The following is a 13,623-nucleotide window of genomic DNA, read 5'->3' as shown; positions in this document are numbered from 1 at the left end:
GGAAAAAAAGGAAGGTATTTATATACGTGATGGCTAAGATAATTATACTACTAACTTCTATTAGTTCATTGAAAGGAACAGTTAGTATTTGTATTGCTGGATCAATCTTAGATGCCTACATCTAGTAATCCGATCAACTACTTTGAAGATTATAATGTGCACGGCAATAGCCACTGTTAATTTCTTACCTTCTTGTTTTGAAATTCTATGTCATTTTTATTGTTTTGTATTATCTTTAAAATAAAGTTACAATATGTGATAGTCTCCAGGATTTTATAGTTTCACTACAATACCTAAATCCTTTCTCTTGGTGTTTCTGCTCTCATGTGGTCCCTTCTCAAATTGTGCCAAAACTGGCCCTTTAGATTAATAGAATATGCTCAAAGTGATGGCACGTTACCTAACTTTTGTTACGTTACAAAAACCCTGTCTTTTCTATTTCCAACATCTTTTCTCTTTCTGTGTCCTTTGCATCTCTCACAGTGGAGGAAACTGTGTTGCCATATTGTGAGCAGTTCTCCTGAGAGGCCGGTAAAAATGGGAAACGGTCCTATAGCCAGGAGGCCAGGAGGAGTCACAGCCTGCGGACCATCCAGCTCCTGGCTGGGAGGTGGCTACAGCTCTGCTACAGTCTCAGCTGAACAGAACGGCACCTGGGTAACTGACCCATACCAACTGGGTGAGATGAAAAATTTTCATTGTTTTATCTCAGGCATAGATTAACTTGCCAGGCAACAAAGATAATACTCATGTTTTTAAAGAGGTGAAAGCTTCCAAGTTTCCTTAAAGAATTTGTGCAGCACAGTAAATATATTCAAAGTAAATATCATAAAATGTTGCTGCACCAAAGACTCTAGGTTTATTCAGTTATTCATATAAAAATAACCCATATATATATTTGGTCTTGTTAAAAAAATTCACGAGGGTAATTTGTGATTGATGACTGATAGGAACATGTTAAATGTCTTCAAATTTTAAAATCAGTGTTGATTTATAATTATGAGTCCTTTGATGTCTGTATATGTTATTTTATCTTTTTTTTTTATTTAGGGAAGGGTCTACAGGGTGTTCAGGGTCTCAGAGCTGAGATTACAAGCGTCCACCACCATACTCAATTGTTGTCTCAGTGCACCCCAGGGGTAGCGCCAGCATGGCAGGACCAGGGATTGAATCCCTGGTCCCTGTGCCTGCTTGCAGGTGCTTTAATGTATATGTTATTTAAAAAAGACATTTGTTATAACACAATAGTACAAAATACAATCATGTAATATAAAGAAATAAGAGAATAGTTAAGTCATATATCTTCTCATTAGAGTGTTAAAACACATGAAAGCATTTTGAAAAGAAAATATAATGAAGGATTCTAGGCATAAGACTTAGAAAAAGATCAGCATACTCTTTACAAATAATGTATCATGACTTGAAGCTGAATGCGAGCGTCTTTCTTATTTTCAGCTGTGGGGTTATGTAGGAGTTTGTTTTCTTCTTTAAACTTTTTCTGGTCTTTTAAAAGTTTTATCTGCTATATGTGTGTTATTCTATTATTAAGAAAATATGTACAGCGAATGGGGAGATGGCTCAGTGGAATAAGTGCTTCCCTGGAAAGTGCAAGGGCCTGAGTTCAATCTCCGGTTCACTTGAAGAACTCATTCTTCAGAAGAATTTTTTTTTTTTTCTGGCTCAGGCTACCTTAAGGGTGGGTCTGGTGGGGCATGTGGAGCTGGGGATCAAAACTTGGTCTTCTGCGCTTGACTGAGTTTGCTAAAGCAGATGCTTTAAACAACTGAGATAACCTGCAAGCCCCCTGAAGAAGTCCTTCTTCAAATTTTTTTAGGACTACAAAGAAATAAGGACCATCAACTTTAATGTTCAGGCTAGGGGTGAAACCCCACAACAGGGCATCTGTGGAGGTGCTGGTTGTGCCTTCAGGTTGCTTTTCTTCCAAACCACCTTGTTCTTAGGAAATAACCACAGTCTTCTATTTTGCCATCACCAACTAATCCTATTGATTTATTGAGATGAACATAGTTGATTTATTTATTGTTTTATATTAGAGCTGCTAAATCAAAGAGTAAATTTGAGAATGTTATGTGTCTAAAAGTTTATGTTCTTGGGGAAGGAAAAGTCAGATGACACTTCATGGAGTGGCAGTGTGGAGGTGAGCGCTGCCGGATGCCTTCCTAAGCTGGAAGATGTTGATCTAATGGTGGTGTAATTGAGTGAGAGCTTAACTAGGTGGAGTGGGATGTACAGTCAATGTCTGAAAAATGCCACTTATGGCCAAATTAGAAACATTGAATGTTAATGAGAAATGAGACACAAAATCACTCTCAAAGCAGATTAAAATGTAGTCCTAAAACTTTTTGGAGAACGTATTCTTGTTGATGAAATAAAATTTGGAAAAGACCTTAAAATTGGGTATTTAATTCGGGAGGATTAACTAAAGCATCACCACTCAAGACCTGCTTTGACAGCTTGGTACTTTTTTTTCTGATGCTTGTATTCTTTTTGTGCATTTCCACGGCATCTTGGGCTTTTGTCTTTTATACCTAACTGTTCTTGTAACTTCCTTTCTGGTCTCTCCATGCTGACTGGTCCTCCTTTCTTCAGTCCCTGGAACAAAATAGATGCTTCATAAACACATGTTAAACAACTCCCTTGTACTGACAATACATGGACATGAGAAAATCTGGGAGAACAGAAATAAGACAAGCTCAAGTTCTCTGTTAGCTAAGACTACTGTGGATTTGAAATGTCACTCTTCTGCTGCTCTTGGTACCAGGTACCACAGAAGGCAAGTGACAAGGATGGGAAACACATATAACCTGAGTACTCCAGGTGTGGTGTTGTCATAGTTAACTGGTTGTGCCAACTTTGAGTAAAAAATGCCCACTAAATTGTGTCAGCATAGTTCTGGCTGTGACTGAAGGGACTTACTGAAGATAGAAGGCCCGCCCTCGGTGTGGATGACAGGAGCGTGTGAATGCCTTGCCGCCTGAATGGAAGCAAAGGGAAACCAAGAAGGCTCAGTGCTGTTTCTTTTTTTTAAATTAATTTTAATGAGAAAGAAATAGCAATGTGACAGTTTCAAAACAGATTAGTAGTACAGTTACAATAATTAATACATTACATATTGTTATCTTCATAGTAGTTATTCACAGCACAAGATGCAGACATGATCTGTCTAAACAATATTAGTACAAATATTTCTTCTCATTGAACTAAGAGAAAGTAGCTATATATCTATCCTATTTTGTATATACATATATATATATTTTCACTACAAAATGGTCCTTCAAAAAAAAATGGTCCTTCATTTATATCCCCCTTTCTTGTTTTGTTTTGTTTTGTCAGAGATGGGTGTTCAATTACTGTTAGAGAAGCTATATTTAGAGAAGTCTTTAAAGGACCTTTTCATACTTGAAAAGGTTCAAATGTTGTAGGTACTTGAATTCAGCAAAATATTGGACTATATTGGGATATTTTGCTGAACTCCTATTTCTTTAGAGGCGCTCCAGTCTTTGCCATCACCTTGGACATCGTCTCCTGGTTTCCTGCACACACTGTGTGGTCACCTAGTGCAGCCCCTTTGGGTTCCTGATATTGACTCGACTGGGACACACAGTGAGCCCCTCCACCTGTGGCTGGATCCTATGGAATATTAGTACCTACAGAGAGTTCGTTTGTACTCTTGTACGTGCAACTCCAGAGGTGGCCATTGTAAGCCTGTCTTGTAAATCCTGACATAGTACATATCTTGCCTTAAATCCATGTTGCTAGTGAGTATTGACTGATTCAGGTGTCAAGTAAAAATTCAAGACTGCTTTCAGTGAGGACAGTGAACACAAAGCAAAGAATCTGCATTTGGCTTTCTGAATTTCAAAAGATCAAACAAAAAATAGGAGTCACAATGAAAGCTTTGATGATTTGGAGAAAAATATGGCTTCCAGCTTTATTTGAAATGTGATAAAAGATGACAAACCTTTAAATTAAAAATTATTAAAATAGAAGAAATTGCCCCTGATTCCCCTCAAAATACCCATTCCTCCTTCCTTGCATTGAGCATATCTACTTCATCATGTTTAGCATTTTCTGAATCATTTCCAGAGGTCCTATTTTGTGAGTGTCTTTAGTTGAGTGGTCGTGCCTGCCTGGAGTCCTGAATGGTTTTAAAATATTTGTCTTGCATAGTTAGTTCTACTTTTGCATAAAAGAGTCAGAAGTCCATAGTGCCAGATCCAGTGAATAAGGTAGAAGAGGAAACACTAGAGTGTTTTTGTTTGACAGAAACTACAGTAAACTTTTGACTGATGAGTTCAAAAATTACGATAAATATTTAAATAAAAAACATTTATTATAGTAAAAGATGCATTTCCATTATTTTTTTCAAATATTCCTACTACCTTCCCTTGCTTAGAATGCACACATTCCATTTTTCTTGGCAATATTTCTTTTACTATAATAAGTGTTTTTAAATTTAAACATTCAAAGTAGTATTTGATTGACCTAATGATTCTAAATAAGATTTGCGTCTCAAAATAAGGTCTTTTGTTTTATCATGTATAATATTCTCATTACAAATATTTCAGGTAATAAAAATATTATTGGTTATATCAACCATTGGAATGTATAATGCAGTGACTTCAGAAAAATTTCATCATTACAGCATCACATTTGGAAGTATTAAGCATTCCACTGATACAGAATTGCATAGCCAGAATTTATTGTTTGTTTAGAGTTTTCCAGTGTCCTTATCACTGAAGTCTCTGCTTGCATGCACAGAAGATTAAGAGATACATTATACTAGGAATTACAGAGCTAGCAACACTCACTAGACTTAGGCCAAACTAAATAAATATGCCCATTTCTAAATCTTAGAGCGCAACACAAACAGAAACAAATTTCCTGCATGTAAAATAAATGAAATTTTTGTAAGCAAGAGATTTTAGCCTTAGTTTGATCTGTGTTGCCTAAATCAAGCAGATGTTTGTACAAAAGCCAGTATTCATGACTATTTTATATCTTCCAGTCATATCTTTGAAAATAGTATTGGCTAGCGAATAGCACGATCAAGAAAGTAAAAGTAAAATCCCTCAAGGTGTGAATTAAGGACAATTTGATCCAACTGACAGCAACTAAAACAAGTGATTTAATATCCTGTTTGAATTTGTTATTAATGAAAATCTACAAGAGCAAAACACAGCTAAAAGTGGTTCTTCATGGCATGAGGTTGATGGCCAACTTCCTCAGTTTCTGTTTCTAATTGTAGGATGGTGGGTGAATTATTTACTTTTCATGTCTCAATTTTTTCATCTGTAAAATAGGAAGACTGATAGTACTCTTTGCACAGGCTTGCTGTATCCTATGAGTTAACATGTGTTAAGTTCCGGGAAGGACTGGCGTGTAATAGCTCTTGTAAAAACAGCTGCAGTGTTTATTAAACGGTAAAACAAAGCATTTGCCTGGTGTTATGCATCTTCTTATCTCCTGCTTTTCTTGGCTAGAAAACACATGTGTCCATCTTTACAGCTTTCATCTTTCACATCATTCTTAACCTAGACTCCTCATTTCTTCTTTGGCAGCACGAAAACTTTCCTTGCTCTTGAGCTCACAAGCCTGATCTCTGTTGATTAGCTCCTTTAAGGTAGGAGGCTCATTCAACACTCGGGCTAGACCATGGCTCAGAGGCTGGCCCCTTTGGAAATTAGTGTCTATGCTCCCTGAAATGCTAGAATTAGCCAACACACTTCAGAAGACCTTATCCTGTTTAGAAATCTATGAGAAAGTAAGAGCAACCTCTTAACTTATTTTTGCTCTTAAAACAAACCTCTGAAATGTTTGATATTATTTTAAAATAGAAAATATAAAAAATATCATGGAGAAAGACAATTGTTGGTAAGACTATGGTAGTATATAACTAAAGTTTATGTCCCTTAGCTTCTCTCATGAAATTGGGGAGAGGAAGAATAAAGTAGATGAGCAGTTGTAGAGTGGTTTGAAATTTAAACATTCAAAGTATTTTTTTCACCCTTGTGACTCAGAATCATATTTGCTTCCTAGAAAAGAAGCTATTTTTTTAGCATGTACAATATACTCATCAAGAATATTTCAGGCAATAAGAGAAAAAATATTACTGGCTATATCAAACATTGGAATGTGATTGGTGGCTTCACAAAGATCTAGTCTCCGTGAAAACTAGATTACACTGTGAAGACCAACATTACATTCCCAAGCATTAATTTATTAAGCACTTTTTAAATTGGGAGAAGTATTTATGGAAGGGAGCCAGTGGTAGTATAATCAAGAAATGGAATGCAGGATTTCTTCTCTGGAGATCTAATGTGAGAAACCAGATGTCTGTTCCATGAGTCTTCACTCCAGCGTCTCTTCCGTTTCCACCCAGGCAGGGCTTCAGGGTTTCTGGACAGAGCAGGAACCTGCTCGCTAAAGTGCCACTTACCACAGGGGGCTGTGCTCCTGGGCTGGTTGCTTCACCTGCCTTGGTCACACAGTCTGTCCTCAACATCTGTGAGTTCCATATTTATGGATTCAGCGAGCTGTGTATAGAAGGTGAACTTAAGCCTCTGATGGTTGTATCTGTACTGACCATGCGTAACTTCTTTTTCTGTTCATTATTCTTAAAACAAGTGTAACAATTCCTTACGTTTACCTTGTGTTAGTTATTATAAGTAATCTAGTGGGAATGTAAAGTATACAGGAGGATGGATGTGCCTTACATGCAAATACCATACTATTTTTCATAAGGGAGCTGAGCAGGGACAGATTTTGGTATCCATAAGCATCCTGGAATTGATTACCTGAGGATAATTAGAACTGTACAATTAGTTCCCACATCAAAGCAAAGGCCAGTTCCACTGGCATTGTGAGGTTCCACCCAACTCCTAAGTCTGTGATTCTGTTTTTGGAAATCATTGTCACATCTACTTTTGTAATATCTTTACAATCAAACATTGAGAAAAAGGAGTCTTATGCTATGGGTTTTCTTTAGCATCATTTTGCTCTCAGCTTCTGGGCTAGGAACCTCTTCAACAGGAGCTTTTCTCTGTTCCCATCCTAGGCTATAGTGATCTTTTTGAATTTAGCACATGTCGATGAAAAATTCTCCAGTGTAAAGTTCTTCAGTTGAACTTTCTTGAGTGTAGAGTAAGATACTCCTGTTTGTATGGCATTCCTGGTTCTGTACAGTACATCTACTGCCCTTAAGATAACCTAAATCTGTCCTTAGAAGCCTGGCACTTCCCCTCTTTGCTGGCTGTATTCTGCCTCATCCTGTGTTGTTGGGTGGGTTATTTCTTCTCACATGAAGACTTTGCTGATTTTGTTTGGCTAAAACTTCTTCCTGTCCAATGCACTCCAGTATCTGATCTGCTGGGAAGGTTGTCCTGAGCTCTGGTCTCCTCGGCACCTGACACATGGCTCCCCTTTGCAACATTAGCAACGCAGTGTTGCACCTGTTTTGTGGTGATCATGTGGCCCCACCGATCTGGAAGCTCTGCAATCAAGAACTAGATCTTTTACTTTGGCAACTCCTGAACTCAGGCCAGAGTCTTCTATATAAGAACAAGGCCAATAAATGCTTCCTGATTAAACAAATAAAGCCTAAATGTAACAAAATCTCCTGTGTGATTTTTAAGCACAAAATAAAGCTAGAAGATATTATAATTTTAGGTAGATTTGTAACTAATAGAAAGAAAACTCTTCCCAAGAAATTTAAAGAGGGAAAGTTGAAAGCAGGCAATAAATGCGATTTATCAGAATTAGAAAGAAAATGAAGTAACATGTATGTGCTGTGGAATTTGGAAAGGCAAATTCAGTAGGCAGGACACCTAAATGATTCTTTGAAACTGATGAAATGTAATAGTCACATTTAGAGCTAGGAAATGTAGTAAATAAATACAAACTATAGGAAAACCTGTCTGAAAGTTTAAAATGAGCCAAAACTATAGAAAATATCTAAAAATTTGTGATGATAGACACCTATTTACTGAATAGCTAGTATCTGCTAAAATTTTCATTAGATGCCTTAAGTTCATATAACCTCATTCAACATACAACATTCAACTTTGCAATGTCTCTATAAAATAAGGGATAAAAGCCTTATTTTGTGACCGAGCAGCCTAAGACTACTGGAGAGTAGGTGCATGTTCAAAGTTACACAACTTGGAAGAGATAGCATTGACTGGTGATTCTGAAGGTCACAGGTAGAAGGAGGGGTCTCCTTGCTTTCTGCAATACGAGATCACAAGGCAAGACTGGCTCCATTTGGCTGTCCATTTTTAGGATATTATAGGCAAATTAGAGCACATTATGAATGGGGAGGTTCATGAGGATTTAGGGATAATAACCACATTTGTGCCTCCTCTGATTATTGAACTAAATGAAGAATACTCAAAATAGAAATCCAAACGTCGGCTTTTCCAGAGGAAACTTGTATTGTGATTAAACAGCCATGCTAATCTCATGTCCGCAGCCCCAGCACAAACAGAGCCTCACAACTTCAGGTCTACCTGTGAAGAATCAAGCCTGGCCCGTAAGCTGACAATTTCCCGGAGAAAGTCAGTATCCACAGGCAGTTCCTATGCAGAGCCCTGTAGGACCACTTGGAGTCTTCTCCTCCTCTCCCACCATGCTTAGGAACAGTTCCTGAATTTACTAATCAGGCAGACTTGGCCCTCGCCCACAGATGGGAGTGAATCAAAGACAGGCCCAAAATGTGATGCTAGAGCCAAATAAAGCCAAGGAAGGAAGGAAGCCCTTGTTTTTAGCCATAACCATGCTGTTAATTGACATATCAGTAGGGCCAGGAGGTGGAAGGACAGATGTGCTGCTTACATCTATGTATCAGACTGATGAGGCTATGATGCGCAAATGTTTAAACACCATTGGGATATTGCTGGGAAGATGCCTTTTAGATGTGATGAAATTGACATCAGCAGACTCTGAGTAAAGCAGATGACCTTTGGCAATATGAGTGGGCCACATCCAACCAGTTGAATGCCTTAGGGAAAATACTGAGGTTTCTTGGCCAGGAAGAAATACTCATTGGGACTAAAATATCATCTCTTACTCCAATTTCCAGCCTGTTTACCCATCCCCTAAATTTTTAACTTGTGATCTCCAAATTTCTGTGAGGCAATTTCTTAAAACCAGTCTCTCCCTCTAAACACACACACACACACACACACACACACACACACACACACACACATTTTCTATTGGCTTTTTTTCCTCTGGATACCCCTACAACCGAGGAGTAGGGGGACTAGGGTGGAGGCTGTGGAAGATGCATCTCTATTTTCTTGGTTTCCTGTTGCACATGCTGTAGGCCTTATTGGGTGTGTCCCAGCAGTGTGTGATACCTTCACATGCTTTTAGCATTAGAAATGGTTTAAGTGGAGCATGATGATTCTCAGAAGCAGGCCTGAGAAGAAATGTTCATGCTACGATAATGTTGATTCAGATGGCTGGCTGTTAGGGTCACTTCAAACTCTTCTAAGGGTAATGACATCATCTTACACTTCTGAGTTAATCATAATGACATTTTTCACATTTTGATGTTTATGATGTTCTTTCATGTTTATTGGTTTATTGGTTTTCCTACAGTGTCTACAACACAACTAGGTAATGATGAAATTGAGTTGCTAGTATAATAATGGAAAATTAGGAACCAAATTCCGTCTTTAAATTAACATGTATTTCAATATTTTCTTCATATTTTATGTCCTTGTACATTATACTTCTCTTTTAAAGTTCTCATTTTTATGACAAGCATATTAGTAATGTTCTATTATTACTTAGTTATTTAATTATAAATTAAAATGCATAGCTTATAGGATTTGTGACCAGAGCTAAGCAAAAAATTAAAATACAAATGGGAAAATAAACTAATTTGTAAATAACAGTTCTCTGAAAACAATTATCTTATTTTCATAGGAAACACAATTAGAAGGAGAAATCTGTCTGTTAAATTCAACCAAAAGAACAAAGGAGTTATGGGAATAGTAAAGAAGTACTGCCTCTTTAAATGGTAATGAACTCCAGCTCCATCATTTCTAAAGAAAAGGGTTTTGCTTTTATATTTTTCTCTTGCAGTGAAATTTTTTACTGTCTCCTTCTTAGCAAAGTCACATGAGCTTGAATTTGAGATTTGAGGTCATAGAAATAGTTGATCTAGATATTTCAAGCTGGTTCCACCCTCTTTCCTTCAAGCATAGTTATACGTGCTTGCCTTGCATCCTCCAATTATCTGTCAGCTTCCTTGGTCTTTCCAGTGTCCATGCAGCCATTGTTTCATGCCCAGTTACTTAACTTTACTAAACCCAGGAGGAACAGGGGAATCTTTTTGAAGCCCTGATACTATCCCTTGTTAAAATCATACAGCAGGACAGAGAACAAGAGCCGGGGTAGAAGTTATCACAGCAAAGTAGATCCAAAGACTACCAACAAGCCTTGTTCTTGATACTAATGCTGAAGACAACTCTGCAAAATTCTAACAGAGCATCAAGGTGGCACATATTATCTCATTGGGAAAAGCTTTGAGCCCTGTAGCACTACAGAGGCTATTCATGGTGGAGCCAAGATCCTTTCATATAGCTTATGAGAAAGGCTTTCAAAGTGCAGTCCCCTGAACTGGCTACATCAGCATCCTTTGGAAATTTGCCAGAAATTCCAACATTCTCTTGCCCTCTCCAGAGCACTGAATCGGAGTCTTCAGAGATGGGGGTCATTAGTGGTCTTCTTAACAAGTCTCCAGATTAATCTGATGCAGTAGTTTTAAACTGTGTACCACACCATATCCTCAGAAATTCAGATACACTGATGTTTGGAATTCTTGAGGCAATGTTCATATTTTCACGAGGTATTTCTTCAGTATAGAACAACTGGTCACACTGTAACATTGACTGTGCTGATCTGCACATGCTTGTGGCTAGGATGCTGGCTATAGTGCATGGCAAGCAGAAGGTCAGAAAGGACATCCGGGATTTGGAGGCAGATTGAGTCACATCACCAGGCACTAATAAGATTATTCCCAAAACGTCGTGCCCTGATCTCTGATGGTCTAGGTTTTATATGGGTTAATCAAGCAGACTGTACAGAGGCAGAATGGCTTGTCAATTGGGGATCAATTTATACAACATGTATCAGTGACCAGCTGTGCATCACAGTGACCAGCCATTTCCAAGAGACGGAAGCAACCAGACCTGGAACAGGAACCTGAGAAACTAAGAAACAGAAATTGTACTGGCTTGTGGAGAGGAGCATTTTCTCTTAAATTTCCCCCCTCTTGTGTTCTCAGAAAACCTTTGCTGGACATCCTGCATATGATCTTCTGAGACAAGGGCCAAATAGAAGCAGTTAATCTGCTCTAGGAGAGTGTCCAGTATGCCTTGGATACTTATCAAATCTTGGTCGTTTGATTATTTTATTCTCTTGGGGCAACCAGCCGTAGAGTTTAAGGCAAAAATATACAGCTAGCAAGGGGCAGGGAAATCAAGAACTGGGATAAGTAACCTTAAAAGACACAAAAAAATCACGCAAATTGGTATGGAGCAATCCTATAAATTCCATTCTCAGGCTTCACTTGTGTGTGGACTGGTCAGTATGCACTGCCTCTTCAGAGTGAGTCTCAGAGGTTCTGTCCAGGTCACTGTTTCATTGGATCTAAGGCTGGATTTCTGAAACTTGTGCAGCTGGTTAATATGTACCTGGGTTATATGTGTGTGCAGGAATGTCTACAGATATAGCTGATCTTTTAACTGGTTACAAGCTGTTTCTATAGGATTATGTTTCATATCTGTGTAATCTACTGATATATCTTTACATGGGGATAGCATAGGAGGCCAGGGCCAGTGATAAGATGCTCAAGCCTGCAATGGCTAGAGGGGTACAGGTGTCAGCCCTTCTGCTTGAGCTTGCAGAACAAACAGTGGAGGAGGTCTGGATGTCACCTTCTGGGAATCCAGAGCAAAGTTTTTTTCTGGCTGGGGTTTGTATTTAAGTTGATTGGGGTACTTAGGCCTCTGGACTGCATTATTTTGTACCATCAGTGGCAGGTTTCTGGACAACAATTTGTTGTGCAGATCATCCCTGCAGGAGTTTTGGTCAAAATAGGTTTTTTTCCCCCAGGGTATATATCTAGCCTCTCAGACTTTATTCCTGATAGAGTAATTCCACCCATAAACAAGATGTACTCAGCTTCCGTCATGGGGTCCAGTTTTAAAGAACAGTTCATCTCAGTAGGTCTGGGTTTCAAGTGAGCTTGTCAGTTCTGTTAATCAGAAAGACAAAGTCCAGGTATTTATACAGGTAGCCACTGGACACTCGCAGGGGCTGAGAGTGTAAGTGTCACTGGTTTTGTGAACTCAAGGATCCAGAGCTTATAGAAGCCAGCAGCTCCAAGAAGTTTGTGGGAGGTTTTTTTTTGTACCGAGTTTCTGCCAGATATTGTAGCAGAGCTTTTGTGTCTTTCCAGTAAGCCCATTGGATGTCATGGCGGGAAACTAGTGAGGTCAGCTGTGAGGGCTTCTCTAAAGAGGGTAAATAAAATTTCAAACCTCTGGAAGGTTGAGTCCAGGTCAGCTGCAAAGAGGAGCTGGCTGACAAGAGTTGACTGAAGACAAGAAGGTGTTCTTAGGTCCAGGCAGGCATACTAGCAGGCTGTGGGTGGCAGATGACCGAGGCAGCACAGACTGAGGGCAATGGCAGTGCCACTGGCAGCTTGGAGATGCTGAACTGGCCTTACAGGCAGAAAAAGTGTGCCATTTGCTGCAGGTGGGGACTGTCTTGGGACAGAGCTCAATCATCAAAGGGGCATTACTGATAGCAGGCCCAAGGGGTGAGTCCTTTATCCATACTTGTGGAAACAAGCCTTTTAAAATTTCAGGGTTATGACTATCATGCATTTCAGGCTGATGGAGGTCCTATTCTTCTTCCTAGTGTATAATCAGACTCAATATCAAGTCTGGGACTGTGAGTCCATGTGTGAGCAAGGCTGGTCACTGTCCCACGAGAGATATAGGGCACTCAAGCATGTACAGGAATTGCGTTTGAAAAAGTATCCATCAATCTCACAGGATCTGTTTTGGCAGAATTTCTTTTCAGTGGGCGCTCCAGTGGGCAACTCCAGTAACTTTAGACATATTCATTAGCTTCTTGCCTCCCTCTCTGAGGTCTGCCAGGAGAGTAGTGTGGCACTGACCCTAGGCTTCGTGGCTGCCTGTTACATTATAGTTTGTGCATGCTTAGGGAAGGACTGTGTTCACCCAAGCATCAGGATCAACCACAGAGGCAGGGACCTTTGACTTATACCAGGTTTAGGACCCACCTAAAGTACAGTGGTGATTTTTTGTATTAAACAGAGTCAGAAGGAGTGGGTGACAGTAGAGCAGGAGGCTGTGGTGCAGGAGACAGGACTGCAGCAGTGGAGTGGGGACTGGCTGAGCAGCTTAGGGCTGACTGATATAAGCAGGAAGCAGGTCAGCCTTGGGGTCCTTGGGCAGAACAGGATAAAGCTTTGCTAGATTGGGCTGCTTCCCAGGGTGCCTCAGGGATCTTTTGAATAAGGGACCCAGGGCTGACCTAGTCTGCCTTTCAGGCTGTGGT

This window comes from Octodon degus, unplaced genomic scaffold (assembly GCF_000260255.1).
Source record: "Octodon degus isolate 3935 unplaced genomic scaffold, OctDeg1.0 scaffold00078, whole genome shotgun sequence".
Classification (NCBI taxonomy): domain Eukaryota; kingdom Metazoa; phylum Chordata; class Mammalia; order Rodentia; family Octodontidae; genus Octodon; species Octodon degus.
This window is presented reverse-complemented; position numbering follows the sequence as displayed.